General features: G+C 48.1%; 2 protein-coding genes across 4 annotated transcripts in view; both read left to right on the top strand.

The window, feature by feature from the left end:
• Positions 1-6,321, top strand: part of SCAF8 (SR-related CTD associated factor 8) — a 190,745-nt gene extending 184,424 nt beyond the window's left edge. Inside the window, exon 23 of the transcript XR_004951416.1 lies at positions 2,726-6,321. The gene's annotated coding sequence lies outside the window, so the exon portion shown is untranslated. The remainder of the gene's footprint in view (positions 1-2,725) is intronic.
• TIAM2 (TIAM Rac1 associated GEF 2) overlaps positions 1-17,256 on the top strand; it is a 217,719-nt gene that overhangs the window by 19,699 nt on the left and 180,764 nt on the right. Inside the window, exon 1 of one of the 3 annotated variants that reach the window (XM_036222951.1) lies at positions 7,268-7,643. The exons of 1 other annotated variant lie outside the window; for it this stretch is intronic. The gene's annotated coding sequence lies outside the window, so the exon portion shown is untranslated. Of the gene's footprint in view, positions 1-7,267; positions 7,644-8,199; positions 8,223-17,256 lie in introns of those variants that run through there. One more of the 3 variants, XM_036222964.1, reaches the window with a different exon arrangement.

Raw genomic sequence — 17,256 nt, forward strand, 5'->3', positions numbered from 1 at the left:
ACTTTCCTAAAACATGTGATCCATTGCGTCGACCTATGTAAAAGGACCCTAAATTGCTTTTATCAAATCTCTCACGGCGTTGCAGGCCGGGGGTGCGTATGTGCGGACGACGGATAAAGAAAGGCAGCCCGTGAGGGGAGGGAGAGCCGTCCGGCAGCCGCCCGCACTGGGCTTCTGGGGCGGTCTCTTCTCAGAGCTTCTGTTTTAAAACAAGCTGTCTGTCTTCATGAGGGATTCCACCAGGGAAAGTGTGTTTGCTCAGACGCTCATTCCAATGACGTGGAATAAGAAAAGATGCAGACATCGTTTCCCATTCCCTACCTTGGAGAAGGGATGGGAAGCGAGTCGGGGGGAGGAAGCAGGTTATTCTAGAGGTTTGAAGAGCAGCTAATCATTATGTCTCTCTTCTTTCCCTTTATAAAGAATGATAAATACACATCTTTTAAAAACTCTTGACCCCAACAGTCAAGGAAAATTGTGGGCAGAAAGATTTCATTAATCCCGAACTTCAGGGACCCCCCTGGAGATATTGGCCATAGTAGTTTTATAAGAATCTAGAAGAGAAACTTTTAATGTTCAAAAGGATTCAGAAAGTTTTTTATGGAAACTGATTTTTTGCAGTGTAATGATACAAAGCTAACCTCTTATAGAGTGGTTATATGTAGTCCTGTAGAAAGGTTATCTAATTTAAAAGCCTAAATTAGGATTTTAAAGCTTGTGCCTTATTCAAAAATTATAATTAGAAAGTTTGAGTAAAAACCAGACAGTAAGTATGAGTTCAAGGTATTATTGCTCTAACTTGAGACAACAAAGATTCATTGATTCATGTATCTGTTCATTCCAATGATTATATTATATACTAGACAGAGATTTTAAAAAGCAGATTTTTCTTCTCCATGACACCTCTTCTTCATTCTCTCTATCACTAAAGTCTGCAAATTCCTTTTTAAAAAATATGATAGTACTGTGTATGGCTGTTAAGAAAAATGTAATAGCACTCTATACAGCTATAAGACTCTATACACTGACATTCAGATATATGTATTTCATATATACAGAAATAGATGAAGTATACGACACATCTGATGAATATTTACTATAATTGTTACAGGATATACTAGTACTTTGTTTTTCTTTTGGGATATATTGGACTTAGAAAAAATTGGCATATAAATCTGAGCTCAAGGCCAGATTTTAGCACATTTAATATCCCCGATTTGAAGCCAAAACCCCCAAATTATAAATGATCACCAAACTATAACCTTTTGAGGAGGTGCCTAACAGTTAATATTCAGCTCCGCCCCGGGACCTAAGTGGATTTCATAGCTCTGCTTACTGAGGAGAAAGCTGCTAGTTCTAACATCCTGGCAGGAGTCAATTCTCCACGGAATTCGATTTCAAAAATCACTTCCCTCCCCAAGTTCTGTCTACACCCCAGACGGCTCCCGCCCACAACTTCCCGACTCCAAATGTGGCTTACGTCGTCTTTGTCCGCGGGCAGAGTTTATCTGTTTTTCCTCCCTTCCTACCCACTTAGGACGGGTGACATCCAAACCCCAAACCCCAATACTTTCAATACCAGTAAGCAGCAGCACTTATATCACAGAAAGTTCTGGAGACTGTGCTGCCGAGGGCAGAGTGGGAACGACGGAACATAGTGAATAAGGGCGGGCGGAAGTAGAAGGAGTCCAGGAGGAGTCTACACGGAGAAGCCGTGAGAAGTCCAAGACCAAGTTTCATGGGATGAGGGAATTGAAGAAGGGGAACATGGAGCCATAAGGAGAAATTTGGGAGAAAAGGAGTGCTCATATTTTGTAAGGTTTGCATTTCACAGAAAGTTTATGGGCTCGGCAGACATATTTCCTATGCTGAGGGCTCCAGCAAAAATAAATGCTGGCTATATAACCACCGGCAAGTAAGAATTGACTGGACACCTTCACGATGTATAGCATCATGATAGGTACTTGATTCTGATTCATAAAATATGAATGTTTACATTTTGGGATACGTTACTCAGACAATCTTTATAAATTATGGAAAAATGAAACAAACTTAAAATATCAGTGTTATCCACTTAGAACAATGAGTGTCACAGGCAATTTTTTTAAGGACACGTCTGCTGAGGGTGAAGTCCAAGGTTAAGCCTTTCACCGTATCTTGGAGGGCGTCTGCCTACGGGTTACGCAGGAACCAGGCGAGTGCTTCGGCAGCCTGGGCTGCTCCACTCAAAACTCGCTCACCAGTGTCAGTGACGCTCTTCCCAGGGAACACCGGGGGCCTCTGCCTCTTCTTTGGAGACTCCTGGAGATGCTTTTGAGCTCAGAGTGGGTAGCGACAGTGCTGGCCCTGGCCAAGAGGGAGTCTCTGTGGTATTAAGCAAGGATTTTGGATCTGGCATCGCGCGCAATCTTCTAAACAAACACAGACCTGTTATCACTGAGCAGTTATCCTACCAGGCAGCCTTTTGTTTATCAGGATTTCTCCAAGATATCTAAGGTGGACTCCAGGAACTGGTCAGTGGGAATGACAATGGTCAAACGAATGCAAGAGAAAGACAGATCACCCGTGCGCTCCGGTGTGTCCCCTGCAGCTCTATCTGTCAGTCACACACCATACACACCTGCCCGTGACCTGAAGGTGGATCCAAGGGAGGGTAGATCCAGAGTCTCAGGTTCAACTCAGCTCTTTGGACTTGTAATCAAACCTGCCGCCTTCTCTCTTTCAGAGTTTGAAGAATGCGGCGGAGCGAATTGGGCAAGCTCCTGAGAGGCGGCCACAAGGCCCGTTTGTATTTGGCCAGATGACCTTGCGACAGGAGAGCTTTCCTGGGAAAGGCTATCCCCTAGAAACCTCGACGTTCCCCGATCCCCCCGGCCGAGTCGCCCGCCTGAGTCCGCGCTGTCTTTGCCAGAGTCCACTAGATCCTGGATGCCCGGAGGAAGGCCGCGTGAGCCTGGTCCCCAGGCAGCGCGCAGCGGTACAGAGGCCCTCGGTGGAAGCGGCCGCGCCTGGAGTCCTCGCTCTCGCCCACACGGAGGCCGCACAGCTGCGTTTCAGCTCCACGGAGATGGGTGTTCAACGCGGTCACTCCGGGCTGGTGTCGCCATCGAGTGCGTGTCTAGCGTCATTTCTGTAGCCTGCGCGGCCCGGGCTGAGGCAGAGAGCTTACAGGGCAGGAAGATTCTCTTCCTTCGGGGTGCTCGGGAAGAGAGAAACTAGTCAAAAGCCGCGTTTTAAAAAAAATTTTCCAACAGTGAGAAAGGGGTTTTAAGAAAGCTCTTTCTTCAGGTGGATCTCAGGGAAGGGGGACTCGTTGGTTCTCGCCGTCGGCTCTGTGGCCTGCCACCAGGAAGCCCAACAAAATATTACCCAGAACTGGAACGATTTTGGAAACGAAACTCAACCCCACGAACGTCAGTGGCTTCTCTGTGCCAGAAAGTGTACTGAGTGCCTGGGCTACCAAGACGGACTGGACACGATCCCGTCCCTTACCGGGCTTCGATCCGGGTCATTTTCGAACGAAGATCCTGCACGAGAATACGACAAAATGGTTATACCTCGCTACTTTTATTTTTTCACTTTTTTAGAAAATAAGAGGGCACCATCGCTGAATGCTTTCGATGGCTGCGAAGGGACCGGGTGGTGACGGAAGTGGGCCCGCCTTTTCAAACCGTGACGCTGACCTTGTCTTCGCCCCAGGTGGAGGTTTCGGCTCATGGCTGGGAGCCGCTCTGCTTCCATTGGGCCTGTGGTTATTGTCCCGGGAAGCCGCTCCTGCTCTGCAGCGAAGATGACCCACCGTTACTTTCTGGTTATCCCTCACATCCCTGGCTCTCCTGCTTCCTCTGTGGGTTCGGCCCCACCCACCTTTCCAGGGGTCTGTCTCTTCTTACTCTACAATCTTGACCTTGGGCATTTCATCCATGCCCAGGGCTTGTGCATTCTTTCTATACCTGAGTTATTTCTCAGTCTATATCTTCAGGTCCAACCTCTATCCTGAGGCTAAGTTCACGCATTCTCCCCATACTCTTCCAAAACCAATCCTCCAGTCTATCCTCCACCCCCTGGCTAGATCAGTGCTTAAAATCTTTTCAGAGGGTTCTCGTTGTTCTAAAGATAAAATCCCAAATTCTTAGCATGCCAATAACAGCACGCACGGCTGGCTCTCGTTCGCTTCTTTGGCCTCATCTCTTGTCACTCTGTCCCTACTCCTTTTCCTTCTGGAAGGGGCCCAGCTCTCTCCCACATCGGAGCCTCAAATTGACCATTCCCCTTATCTGGAATGACCCGACTCAGCCATCCTCCGGGGCCCAGCTCAAATGCTGTTTTCTCCAAGGGGCCCTCACTAGTTCCTGAGAGCGATGTTAGCTCTCATTAGCATACTCTCTGCATCTTTAGCAGAGACACTACAGTCATGTGCCACTTTATGATGGGGATACGCTCTCAGAAACGTGTCGTTAGGCAATTTTGTTATTCGAGTATCATAGAGGTACTTAGACACACCCTGATGGTCTAGCGCCTACTACACACCTGGGCTGTGTAGTATACATAGCCTGTGGCTCCTGGGCTGCAAACCTGGCCAGCATGTTACCGTGCTGAATCCTGTAGGCAATTGTAACACAATGGTATTTGTGTGTCTAAACATATTTAAACACAGAAAAAGGTACAGGAAAAACACAGTATAAAAGATCAAAATGGTATACCTGTGTAGGGCACTTACCATCAATTAGAGCTTGCAGGACTGGAAATTGCATAAGCCAGTAACATAGTCATTTATTATTATTAAACACTGAGTGCTGCACACCCTCTATGTGCTGTGCTTTTACGTGACAGGCAGCACAGCCGGGTCGGTGGACACCAGCATCACCACAAACATGTGAGGGATGCTTATGCATTGTGCTGTGTTAGGCTGGTTGTGACGTCACCAGGTGAGAGGAATTTTTCAGCTCCATTATAACCTCCTGGAACGACCATCGTTAACAAAACACGTAGCGCATGACCGTACTTGTAAGAGCGTTTGTTTGCTATCTACCTCCCTCAGATGGTAATAATTACACAAATTATATCCCTATCACCTAATCCAGTGCCAGGTGCTCAAAAGACGCGTCCTAAGTGGATTGATGAATGAGCGAGCTTATGTATCAGGGGCTAAATTTCTCTTCCTAACATAACACGAATGGTCATCGTTACTGTAGACAAGGCTGCGTCTCTGCGGATTATTTTTTAATGGAGCGGGGCTAAGACTGAGGCATTGCAGCCTGGGCTCTGTGCGGGGCATGTGTTGGCTCCCTGTATGGGGCTCGGGCCAAGCAGACAGGCACCACGTGGGGACCCTACACACCGTTTCACATTGGGGGGACTATTGTTTGTTTTTTACACTTTTCTTTTTCCTTCTGCAAGTTCCTTCTGTTTCTCTAAGCCCTCTGCGGAACTTTGCTGCCCCTTACAGCTTGGTCACAGCGTGCAGGGAGGACTCAGGAGGGGTCCAGGCCTCCACTTGGGGCAAAGCTGCAAGGGGAAAATGCTGAGACAATTTGCAGCTGAGGGAGTGGCAGTCAGGAACAAAATGGCCAGCTGAGGGGACAGGAGCCAGCAGGGAGAGATTTTTAGAAATGATAACATTCATCTGGAATGTGCAGGCATATTTTGGGAAGAAAAACTAGACAATGCCTGGACTTTCTGAGGTTACATAGTGTGCTGGTTACCAACTCACTGCCTGTCAGCTCCAATTTACCCTTTTTGCCCCCTCCAAGAATGGATCTGGGCCTTGCGTATAATTTTCTTCGCCAGCTGGCTGCTGTTAAGCCGTGTCAGTAGAGGCTGTGGGGAAAACGCTGCAGGACAGAAGGCTGCCGGCTGTCGCCCTGCTCTGGCTCGCTGGTTCCTGCCTTGCGGGGAGGGGGGAGGGGGTTCTCCAGCACCAGGATCCTGCAGCGCAGCCGGCAGCACCCAGTGGCCACCAGCTCACCCCAAACCTCCCTCTTAGGGTGGTTTTGCAGTGAAATGCTTCCTGAGACACCTCCCTGTGAACCGCTCTTCCCACACACTGTAGGGTAGATTATCAGCAAGTTCCACCAGAATGACATTACAATGAGTTTTCTACTATTTAGCGAGCCATGGCCATGCCCTCCTTTCCTCCGCCCCCTTCCCGGGCAGGGTGTGGGGCTGAGCCTAAGGGTGGGGGAGGCTCATCCCTGGGCACTCTGTCTCAGCCCTCGGGCTAGAGGCTGCCGAAGACATCCCTACATTTGCGATTTCTATTTTCTTTTGAGTTTCTGTTACTTCTTATTAGTCAATCCCTGGTTGCTCCAAATCCCATCATAGTTAACAATTCTTTATATTAAACTTTCACTGTTTAATTGAGGTGTGGTTTCTCTCTTCTGATTGGGCCCGCACTGGTACACACGAGATGGGGCTCAGACACGGACTGCTTGGCTGTCGAGGGAAGGTGTCGCTAGGAGACCGAGGAATTAGAGTCATTTGGGTCCTATGTATTTTTCTAAGTTTGTGCAATGAACATATTATTACTTTAGTATAATCGGAAAGAAAATAAACATTTTAGAACAGTGTGAAAAAAAGCAAGACGAGAAGAGGGAAAACATGAAAAAGCCCCAGTGTAGTCTGTGGCAGTAATAAGTAACATGCTAAGGGCAAAGCCCCTTAGGGGAGGTGATGCTGAGTGTCGAAGGGCGGGCCGAGTGGCAGGCATCTTCCCAGGCACAGCCACCGTGTGCTGTGACCCGGGAGAGTCCAGGTATCAGGAAGGGGTCAGTCACCAGCTCCGCGTGCACAGAGAGGGAGGCTGTGGAAGGTGAGAGCCAGGTCTGCCTGATCACGGCAAAACCTCGGGGCTTCATTTAAAAACAGCAGGGATGGGGAAGTCGATTCCATTTGACTTTTTAACCAGGGGCAGCTGCGGAACATCTTCCTTGCAGCTGTCCGACCATCTCCAGCTATCCCGGAGCTTGACTGACCAAGGGCCCTGGCCGTTGTGCCCTGAAATTCACCTAAGGGCTTGTGCCCAAGGCCCACCTGGCTGGTCCCAGCCAGTGACTGGTAGAGACCTGGACGCTAAGCCATGTGGGTTCCAACGAGAACTGGGATCCCTAGGACGGGGGACCTCGGGTGCAGCGCTCCCCGGCGATCTTCCTCAGACTGCTGGGTGGCAGGCTGATTGCTTCCCCACCCCGCCCCACCCCCCTCGTGGGGGCAGATGTGCGCAGAGCCGGGCTCGCTCCGCCCCCCTCCCACTCAGTGCCACAGCGTCTCCCCGAAGGAAAGCTTCCACATCTAGTCCCGTCTTGGCGCCGGCTTCCTGGGGGAGCCACGCTGCTACCCACAGGACTTCTGCCTTCGCTCGCCTCCCTTCTCCGGGGGTGGAGGAGCCTCCGTGAGCGCCGCGATGCCGGGAACGCCGCCCTCAGCCCCGCTTCTCCCGGGCGGCCTCCCCTTCCCCCCGCCCGCGCCCCCGGGATCACTCAGGTTTCTCTAATAAACCCGCAGCTGCTGCACCTGGGAAGTGCGAGCTCTCCCGGACTCTGTCTCCACCTCGACCTCCCTGCTCTGCCTCTCCCGCCTGCCCGGGGCTGCAGAGCCGCCCGCTCCCGTCCCCCGCGGGCCGCGAGGAGACGACTGCCCGCCCTGTAAGCTCCGTGGGGCGGGGAGGGGGCGCGCTGTGGGTCGCTGGCGGGGTCCGCGGCGGCGGCCGGGGCGCCCGGCTCGGGGGGCGGGGGGGGGGGGGCGCACGCGGTGCTCGCCGAGGGCTTGGCGCTGGTGAGAGGCGACGTCCCGGAGACAGCGCAGGGGGCGCGCGGCGGGGCCGCCCCGGGTGCGGGCGGCGGGTGCGGGAGGAGGTGGGTGTGTGGGGAGGACGGGGCGGGCCGGGCCGGGCTGCGGGGCGGGGAGAGAGGCGGGCGGAGCGGCCGGGGAGGACGGCGCGGCGGCCCCCGCCGTCACAGGCGCGGCGTGCAGGGCGCGGGGCGGCGGCCCGGGGCGGCGGGGCCAGCAACTTCTGCAGCCCGGCGCGGCCGGCGCCCCACGCCGGAGCCGAGGTACGCGCGGCGGGGGCGGGGGCGGCGGCGCCCCGGCCCTGCGCTTCGTTCCCGGCGCCCGCCCCGCGGCCCCCGGGGTGGGGGGCGCCCCGGGTCGCGGCTGCCCGGCCGGGCGGAGGGGGCGCATCTCAGAGGACGCGTGCGCGGGGCGCCCCGGCCCTGTGCACCTGGGTGAGTGGGGCCGGGGCGCGGCGGGCGGGGAAGGGGCGCGGTGGGTGGGTCCCCGTCCCGCGGCAGCGGCGCAGCTTTCTCCGCAGAGCCTCGGGGTCCCTGCCGGGCGGCGGGACCGCGCGTCGCCGCGGGGAGGGGACGAGCCCGACGGGCCGCGCTGCTGGGGCGGCGGGGCGTGTGAGGGGGGCAGTGAGGTGCCAAGTTTCTGGGAAAGTCGACACGTTGTGTCCCAAACGGATCATATTTACCAAAAACAGTTTAGGAAGAAAAGAGCCCATTCTTCCCACCTCTGACTGCCGACAGCCGCCGCCGAGGTGCGGGGGGTAAGCTTGCACCGGGCGGTTTATCGTTGAGAAACGGTGAAACTTAATATCGATGAGCTTTCAAGCCTCTTGGTACTTTTTAAAATAGTAGAAAAGGGTAACTTTACTGAATTGGGGAGGGAGCGGGGGAAGGCCGCTTTGTCCTCATGGTAATTCCACTTTTGCGGAGAGTTTCCCTGCATCTCCGTGGTGGTCTTGGTGATGATACTGGTAATCCAGGCAGCCTTGGCTCGTGGTGTGACCTTTACTCGCCACGTGGTGAAGGTCTCGGGGTTTGCTTCTCATGGTCATTCAACCATTCCCCTCCTGTTCCTCAAATGCTGCCGACATAATTTTAACGGATAGCACCTGGCCCTCTCCAAGTCCCTCTCCAGTAGATTTAAGCTGGAGTGTCCCTGAGTGTGTTCAATGGCTTCCAAGTTTCTTACAGGTGCAGACCATATGCTCTGAGTATTTCAGGCCCAGGCTCTGAATAACAAGTGTTAATTATTGGGCTTATAATTTGAGCGTGACTAATAAAACTTGCGTATATACACCCTTAAAGATATTTCCTGATATTCAAGGTTTTTATGTTTTAAAAATGCAGTCTCAAGGTTGGTGTAGGTGTGGAAGCAAACTTCTTTTCCACTGGTTTTTACCTGCCCGGTGTATAGGGTAAAACGTGTTGCTTTAGGGTACCAGAAACTGTTGTGATTAGCAAATATAAAAAAATATGGTAAGGAGCAATGGAAGAGTTTATTGTTTACAAGAGAAGCCCCTGATGATCTCTGAATCAGGTTGCAGCACCCTGACATGCCACATGAGATGCTTCATAACCGGGGCCCTGCCTGCCTTCTCAGTCATTTCCTGACTGGTCCTCCGTCTCCCCTCCCCCGCCCTCCCCACACACATGCACTGCCAGACCCATCCACCGACTTCCAAGCTGTCATTTCCAGACCACTATCTGGAGCGAGCGAACATTCTGCTTCTGCCGCTCTTACTCCACTTGCCCATCTGTTGATTACCCACACATCCTTCGTGTGTCAGTCAAATATCTTCTCTAGGAGGCTTTCTTCCCCCCGTTATCTCTAGGCTCCTAAGCTCTTCCCCAGCAGTTAGTTCCTCTACTAGAAGATGACCTTTTTTCTCGTTCACACCTTTGGCCATGCCACCGTGTACAGTTGTGGAAGTCGTTCACTGAACAAGGTCATCCCGTCCAATGGGTAAATGGAGGCTGAAACCCAATTTGCACCTCACTTGCCAGACCCCTCCTGGTGCACTTCCTCTCCCCTGGAAGGGGGCACCTTTTGTAATTGACCCGCAAGTACAATTTGGGCTAGTGGTGACCCTGTTTTATCCTCTTCCCGCTATTGTATTCAGCACCCTTCACAGAGACGGATGGAGAAGGCTCTCATTAAGGTTCTGTGAACGAGTGAGAAAAGAAAGGACCATTTCTACAGAACTCTAGAAAGAAGCAAGAGTTTGGAGGGAGAGTTCTCATCTAAGTCAGTATATAGGAATGTGCTTCAGTTTGCTCTACTGTCTGGTGGTTCAGGTGGTTATTAGACGTCCTCTTGATTACAAGGAAGGACCGGCATGTGAATTCATGGGTGGGCATTGGAGATGTGTGCCAACAGGTGGTGGGCCTCTTCACCTGACCACGTTTCAAAGTACTCAGGTTTCCACACATAATCATGGTTCGTTGAGAGAGTTAAGGGTGCAAGAATCTTGAAAGTAAGGCCATAAAGAGCTTTGCTAACATTAATTTGTGATAATAAATTGAATTGAAATGCCATTTTTTATATACAAAAACGTAATACATCCTAAAGTGACAGTTCATGGAATTGAAGAAAGGAAGGTTTGGGTCTGATTTATTTAGGCCCTCCAATGAGATCAGCATTTAAGATCACAACTTACATAAAAAAATACAGTTTCTATGTTGGGGCAATTTGCAAACTCAAGTGGCAACAAGAGTCTTTTAAATGCCCCAAATTTATATGAAATTAAATACTTTTAACAATTTGTTGGGCAATCTGGAGGTATCTTTTTAAGCTACAATCAGTAGATGGGTCATCTCACAAAAATTTATAAAATTGTGATATAAAAAACATCCTTGTCAAAGAATTTGCCAGTTACATGAAATCTTCGAATCTCTAGAATTTATAGGTTAAACTAACTTTCAATGTCAATTTTCCTATTTTATGGAAAAGGATACAGTACCAGAGGCTTGTCCAGGGTCACAGAAGTTATGTAGGGGTGTGGCCAGAATGAGCTCTTAGGCTTTCTAGCTCTTAATTCATGGCCCTGTTTGTTTAAAGACCTATAAGAACAGCCTCTGTGTCTTCCATCCTGGGCTTCAGTTGGGAAATCTTGAAATAGACTATTACACCTGAGGGAGAGGGAAGATTTCCCAGCACCAAACAATGCCCTGTGCGGAGTAGGCAGGTGATAAATATTTGCTGAATCCAGGAATGACTGAACGAGCCAGTTGATAGCTTACTTATTTCAAGTAATTATTTGATATGGCGCAAATCAAAGTCCTTCGCAGTCCATTAGAGTGGAATTTGGCCCGTGTATTTGTATTCCTTCGATGCAATAAAAAAGCATTGGACAAACTTTGCAGAAGACATGGGTAGAGATCGTTTTCTCTCAAAGAAGCCAGAACTCCTAAGAGAAAGGCATTGTATGAGAACTCAGGATTTGGAATCAGCGGGCTTGTCCAAAAGCTAGCCTCGATTCTGCAAGTCTTAAACGTCACCAGCCTCCGTTTCTTCACGTGACTTCGTAAATCTCAGAGGCGTTCGAAGGATGGAATATGTTCATAGTTGTGAAAGTGCTTTGTGGATTTTGGAACACCAAATAGTAACAAGATGGGAGGTAACATCTCTGGCGGGAAGCTCTCTCCAGGCACTGTGCTAGGCTCTGTGTACATCATCCTCTGTGTTCCTTTGAAGAGAGTAGCAAGGCTTGTGTGGAATAAGGAAGAAACCAAAGCCTACACAACCGCCCCTCAGCATTGACCAGGTAGTTAGCGAGCCCCTGTAATGTATTAAGTACCTTAAACCCTGGACTTCAAGTAGAGAAGAAAGGCAAGTGACTTTAAGTGACGTAAAGCAGCAGTCCCCAACCTTTTCGGCACTAGGGACCAGTGATCCTATGAGAATCTAATGCCCGATGATCTGAGGCGGAGCTGAGGCGGTGATGCTGGCTCCGGGAGCGGCTGCAGACACAGACGAAGCTTCCGCTTGCTGGCCCGCCGCTCACCTCCAGCTGTGCGGCCCAGTTCCTGACAGGTCACAGACTGATACTGGTCTGCTCCTGGGGATTGGGGACCCCTACCGTATGGGACCCCTCCCCCAAGTTCAGGCAGTTAAGAAGTCACACAGTAGAGATTGGACCCAGGTCTGTTTGATTCCATGTGCCTTTCTTCCATCCTGCCTCAACCTTTAGCATGTCAATAATTGGAAATGAGTCAAGTATTTTAATACAAACGATCTAAAATTGGAAAGCTTTTATTTTTACGAGTGAGTTCTTAGTTTTAGAAAAGAACAAGAAGTTCCCCCGATCGGAAGCCGTCCGGCAGACTAAGGCGCGTCAGTGTAGGCTGCAGCCTGGAGCCCCAGCAGGCTCCCACCGGGAGTGTGTCCTGTGTTTCCCATCTTGGGTTGCGTGGGCCCGGGAGCCAGCCGGGTCCTCGCCAGGCTCGCCATCCCGCTGGAAGTCGGTCTGCTTTGTTTCCACCGACGAGGTTTGTAGGCTGAGTAACAGAATCTCAACTGCAGCTTTCATTGTGTATTCGTGGTGTTGGATTGCAAGGTTTCTTTTGAATTCGTGGTTGGATTTCTGAGTGTGTCTCCTGGACGTGGTCCTTCAGAGTTCCCGTTACTGTGATTCCTTTGCGTTGGGAGCAGGATGTGAAACTAGAATATTGAGGGCTCTTTTGTCATCTGTAGTTTGGGAAGTGGCCTAGTCAATAAACTCCCAAATAAATGTTCCCATAAACTGGTAAAAGGCAAGGGTTTCCATTGCTTTTAAAATACCGTGATGGGTTTTCATGCAAAGTTTTATGTTGTTATTGTTGTTGTTTTTAAATTCAAAATGGTGTTTTGTCTAGTAAAGAGCCTTCTATGCTTCAGGATTTTCATCTCTAAAAGGAAGGTGACAGCAGTGCCTTCCTCAGAGAAGATTGTTTTGAGAAGTGATAAATTAATGAATTAATTAACGTGCTCAGACCCGTGCCTGTCCCTGTCCCAGTGGAAGAGTTCGGGAAGTGTCTGCTGTCCCCTCCCTCCTTCCCGGTGTGTGTGACTCGGCTGTCTCAAACTACAGTAACTAAGAACGATGGGCGGGCCGGAGCCGTGGGGCGGGGCGGCGAAGCGCAGGCCACACCCCTTCGTTTCCCATCCCATTGGTCCCCTGCGCTGTCTCTTCGATGGTGAATTCGTCGTTCTCCGCCGCGGTTGAGACTCAGAAGACTTCCGTCTGAGAGCGAAGCACCTGCTGTGCTCTGGGCACTCGCGGCACATGGGGTCCGTGCTGCTCGTTGCACCCCTCAGATGGCGTGTCCTTGTTGGTGATTTCTCCATCACGCAGGGGGGCTTTGCTTGCTTGCTTTGGAACCCCTTCCGGCTCAGCGTGGTCCTCTCGTGGACACTCGTAGATGGCGGTTGATGGAATGGGTGGAGTGTTAACCGAAATTGTTTTTAAAGGTGACAGAGTGATCATGAAGTCGAGTGATCCTTTGCCAGATATTTCACTCCTTAAATGGACTTTATCAGTAATGAAGTGCTAAAAATAAAGATTTCTCCATCTTGGCCAAGTGCAAACTAGTAAGCAATGCCCTTATATTGGGTAGTCACAGATACAGCTGCTTCTGATCTGGAATACATCTTTACTCATTTGGCAATTTACCTAAACAGCCGAGGGTCTTTGATTCCTTGGGGAGAAAATCAGACTGCTCTCTAGTGATTTCCAGTGTCTTCTAATCGCTGAGGCATCAAATTCTTCTCATTACATTTCCTCTTTGGGCCTTAGGCTAGGGTGGTGGTTGATAGAATAATGGTCATATTTGTACTTACCACTCTGGATCACCATGAGACTGGTTTAAAATAGATCTTACTTCACTTTCAAAAGCATAAATTTAGACATGAACAGAAACTGAGAAAGAACACATCCAGAATACATTAAAATGAATCAAGTTATTGGTGTTGGTGGCCTTTTGAAACTGCCGGGATCAATACCTACTGTATGAGGACATGAAGCCTCGATGAACATTTGCCAAATTAGAAACCAAAGTATTTCCCCATTTAACTGGTCCATTTTGAACTTTCCCTCTGGAAAACCCTAATAATTTCATGAAACCATGATTATTTCTAACAACTCTCCCTTAACAATTGTCTGTCGAACATCTCGTTGGGAAGTGCACTGCATATCTGTGGATAAGCAACTTCATTTTATAAATATTTAAAAGAAAACCAGAAATCTCACTGGCCGAACCCATCCTGTCTGCATCCAAGCCCTGGAAGCAGGCCAATTTTTCATCATCTTCTATATCATAGTTTTGCCGATATCACCGGGGAGCGCTGGTGTGCTCAGCCTTCGAAGCTCATCTCAAATGCCACCCTGAAGACCCCCACGATCCTTTCTCTTGGGAAGTAACATTCCGTCTTCACCACTCTTAGGGGCCATCTCTGAACAGCTGCGGCGCCCACACAGCGGTCACATGTGCGTCTCCATCCTCCTCCCTCTCCCGGTCGGGCTCCTTATCGACGACTTAAAAGCGATCTTCCCATAAAGTTGCTGTTTGTGATGTTTTGGGACGTACATGCCTTTTATATCAGTGCCTGTACTTTTCCCCATGCCGATAGACAACAAAGGATGAACTATTTGAAAGATATGTGTATGTGTTTGATTAAGTTGTTCTTGGTATTGGTCCAGTCAGAGGTAATAATCCAGAGAGTCAGTGAGTCATATTCGACGAAGAATGGAACTCAGGGTTTTGGGGAGATTTAAGAACCTTGAGTTTTGGGGTAGCTTTACCCTAAAGAGCAGTGTGATCTTGAACAAAATGTCATTCTCTCAGAGTTTTCATTTCTTCATTTGTAACTTTGGTGGGCAAGGGAGTCATATGGGACTCCCCTGTGTCATCAAAATTTAGCTTCTACGACAGATAGCTTTGTTAAAAATGCCACACTTCAATGACATTCTCTTCTCAACACATGCCAAGGCTTCAGCAATTGTCCACTATCCTTCTGGACTCAATTTCCTCAATGATGAAAAAATTTATAAAAAATGTTAAATTTAAAAGTACTGCATTTTTAATGAGCTGTTATTCACACTGGCATTTGAGCATGACTAGGTTACAGGTAACCATCACCCAGTGCCACTGAGGAGGTGGGGGGTGGGTGGGGGTGGTGCTGGTGAACGTTTGGGGTCTTAGTAAACCCAGATCGAGTAATTAGCCATTGCGAAGGAGGTTATTATCTGTGATCTTGGGGGCTGTGGGTAGTATGGATTTCAGGGTCTCTAGAACTGAGTGGAGGGGAGTTCAATGTTGAACTAGAAGAATGGCCAAAGAAGAACCCGCAATAAGACCATAGCTTTAATGGAGGTGGTAGAGGTGGAGTTACGGAGAGCAAGGCAGGTATAGGATATATGTAAACAAAGTAGCTGTGTACACTGCATATAAACAAACTAACCACTTAAATATATGTGGAACAAGGTAGCCATGTTGGGCTCAAGGTAAAGCTACTATGACAATGTTGGTAAAATATTGGCATTGCTGATGTCTTAACGCAACAGGTTGTAAAAGTGTCAGAGTAGAATTTCGAGAGAATGGTGAGTCTTGGTGCCTTCTCTTCCAGGTGGAGGAACTGAAGCCAGTTATGGGAGTCCTCAAACTTGAGTTTGTATAACTATCACTTTGGGAGCCTGTTAAAATGCAGATTCCAGGAACTCAGATAATTCCGAGGTTTGGGGTGCATTTTATAAAGCACACTAGGTTGTACTGCTGGCTCTTTGTCGTATTTTGAGAAATTCTGCCCTTTTGGTGACAGTCAGCTTTGAGAGGGAGCAAGTGGAGCCGAACCCAGATCTCTTCCTACACCTTTCCCTTGCATGATGCCATCAGACACGGCTCTGTAAGGCCAAACCTCATTAGTTAATTTGTGAGTGATGGGCAAGAGATTTGGAGGTTTTCCGCATATAAAGGCAGTACAGTTCTGAATTCAGACTGATCCATGATTTGTAGTTTGACAGGACTATTTTGGAAAAGAAACATCTAGTCTCTAAAGCAAATATTTGTTAAACATATTAGCATATTAATAGTGAAAACAGGGAAAATTTCAATCTACTTAGAAATATCTCTTTTATAATAACTATTAAAGGAGGATTTTTTTTTATCTTCAATAAAGGCCATTTCCTAAGAAAAACTAACAAGCAGTGTTTTCCTTAGTTCTGTTTTAGGTTTCCATGTAATTGAAATTTTAAAATTACCTGTCTTCAAAAGTTTAGGGATGTCATTAAATCCGAATGTAATAAGTTCCACCTTAGCCATTCTTCTGATTGCGTGAGGAAATCGAGTCCAGAAGGATGATTGACAATTGCTGAAGTCTTGGTGTGTGTTGAGAAGAGAATGTCATTGCAGCGTGGCAGTTTTTGCAAAGCTGTCACAGAAGCTAAATTTTGATGGCTTGATAAATCTCGTTAGAAAATCCACTAAAACTTGAATGGTATAAACTGAGTTGTCAGCCAGCACTTGGAATTTTCAGCAAATCAATGGGTAGTTTGGTAACTGATGGACATACACATTTTATTACCAACATTAACACTTCATATAATTTTCTTATTGTCTAAAGGAAAATCCATAAACATTTATAGAGTGCATTAAAAATTCTTGGATAATTTCAAAGTGTAAAAGTACATTTATATTTCTGTGTGCAGTAGAAACTTCAGAAGATATGTAAATAATAGTGATACAGGCAAGAGGATTTATACTCACATATGCATATTCAAAATGTTCCAAATCACAAACCATGCTATATTACTTTGTCATATGTCAGTAAGCTTCTATAAAAAGAATAACCTTTAGAAATCATCTGATCCAACCCGGTTTTTCAGACAAGAAGCTTGTTTCAGGCAAGTTAAGTGGCCTTCTTTAATTCTCTATCACAAGAGTCAGTGGCAAGCAGAGTTAGTCCTAGGTCCCAGAAGTCTTTGCTCTAAACTTTTTTCCTTATGATCAGAATTTAGAAGGACTTGTTATGAGGACTGCATCAGAAAGCTAGGAAATGTTTTAGATTTTCTATAGGAACAGAAAATAAACCCTTGAAATTTTGGAATTAGGCTAGGCAAAGCAACTTCTTAGCTTGCGTACCTTAGCGCCTGCTCGGAGTAATTATGCCTTTATTTGGAGACAGGGGCCTGCAACTGGAGCTTATTATGTTGGTTAAAGCAGATGGTGTCCTCTGCACAAAAATAAATAGGCCTTTTCCAAATTAAGTGTGAGTAGGGGGTTGGACGATACCATGTACATTAATTGAGCCGAAAAGAATCTTAGAAGCAATCTAGTTCATGCTTTTATTTCGCATAAGAGGAAACAGCTTTGTCTTGCCTTTATGTTATAAATAACTATGATGTTTTTGTCAATAAGTGTTTTAAAAAAGAACAACATGACATCTTCAAAGCCTATGAACTTATATTAATTATAAACAAAATAATTACAAAGCAGATGT

Source organism: Rousettus aegyptiacus, unplaced genomic scaffold (assembly GCF_014176215.1).
Source record: "Rousettus aegyptiacus isolate mRouAeg1 unplaced genomic scaffold, mRouAeg1.p scaffold_m13_p_1, whole genome shotgun sequence".
Lineage (NCBI taxonomy): Eukaryota > Metazoa > Chordata > Mammalia > Chiroptera > Pteropodidae > Rousettus > Rousettus aegyptiacus.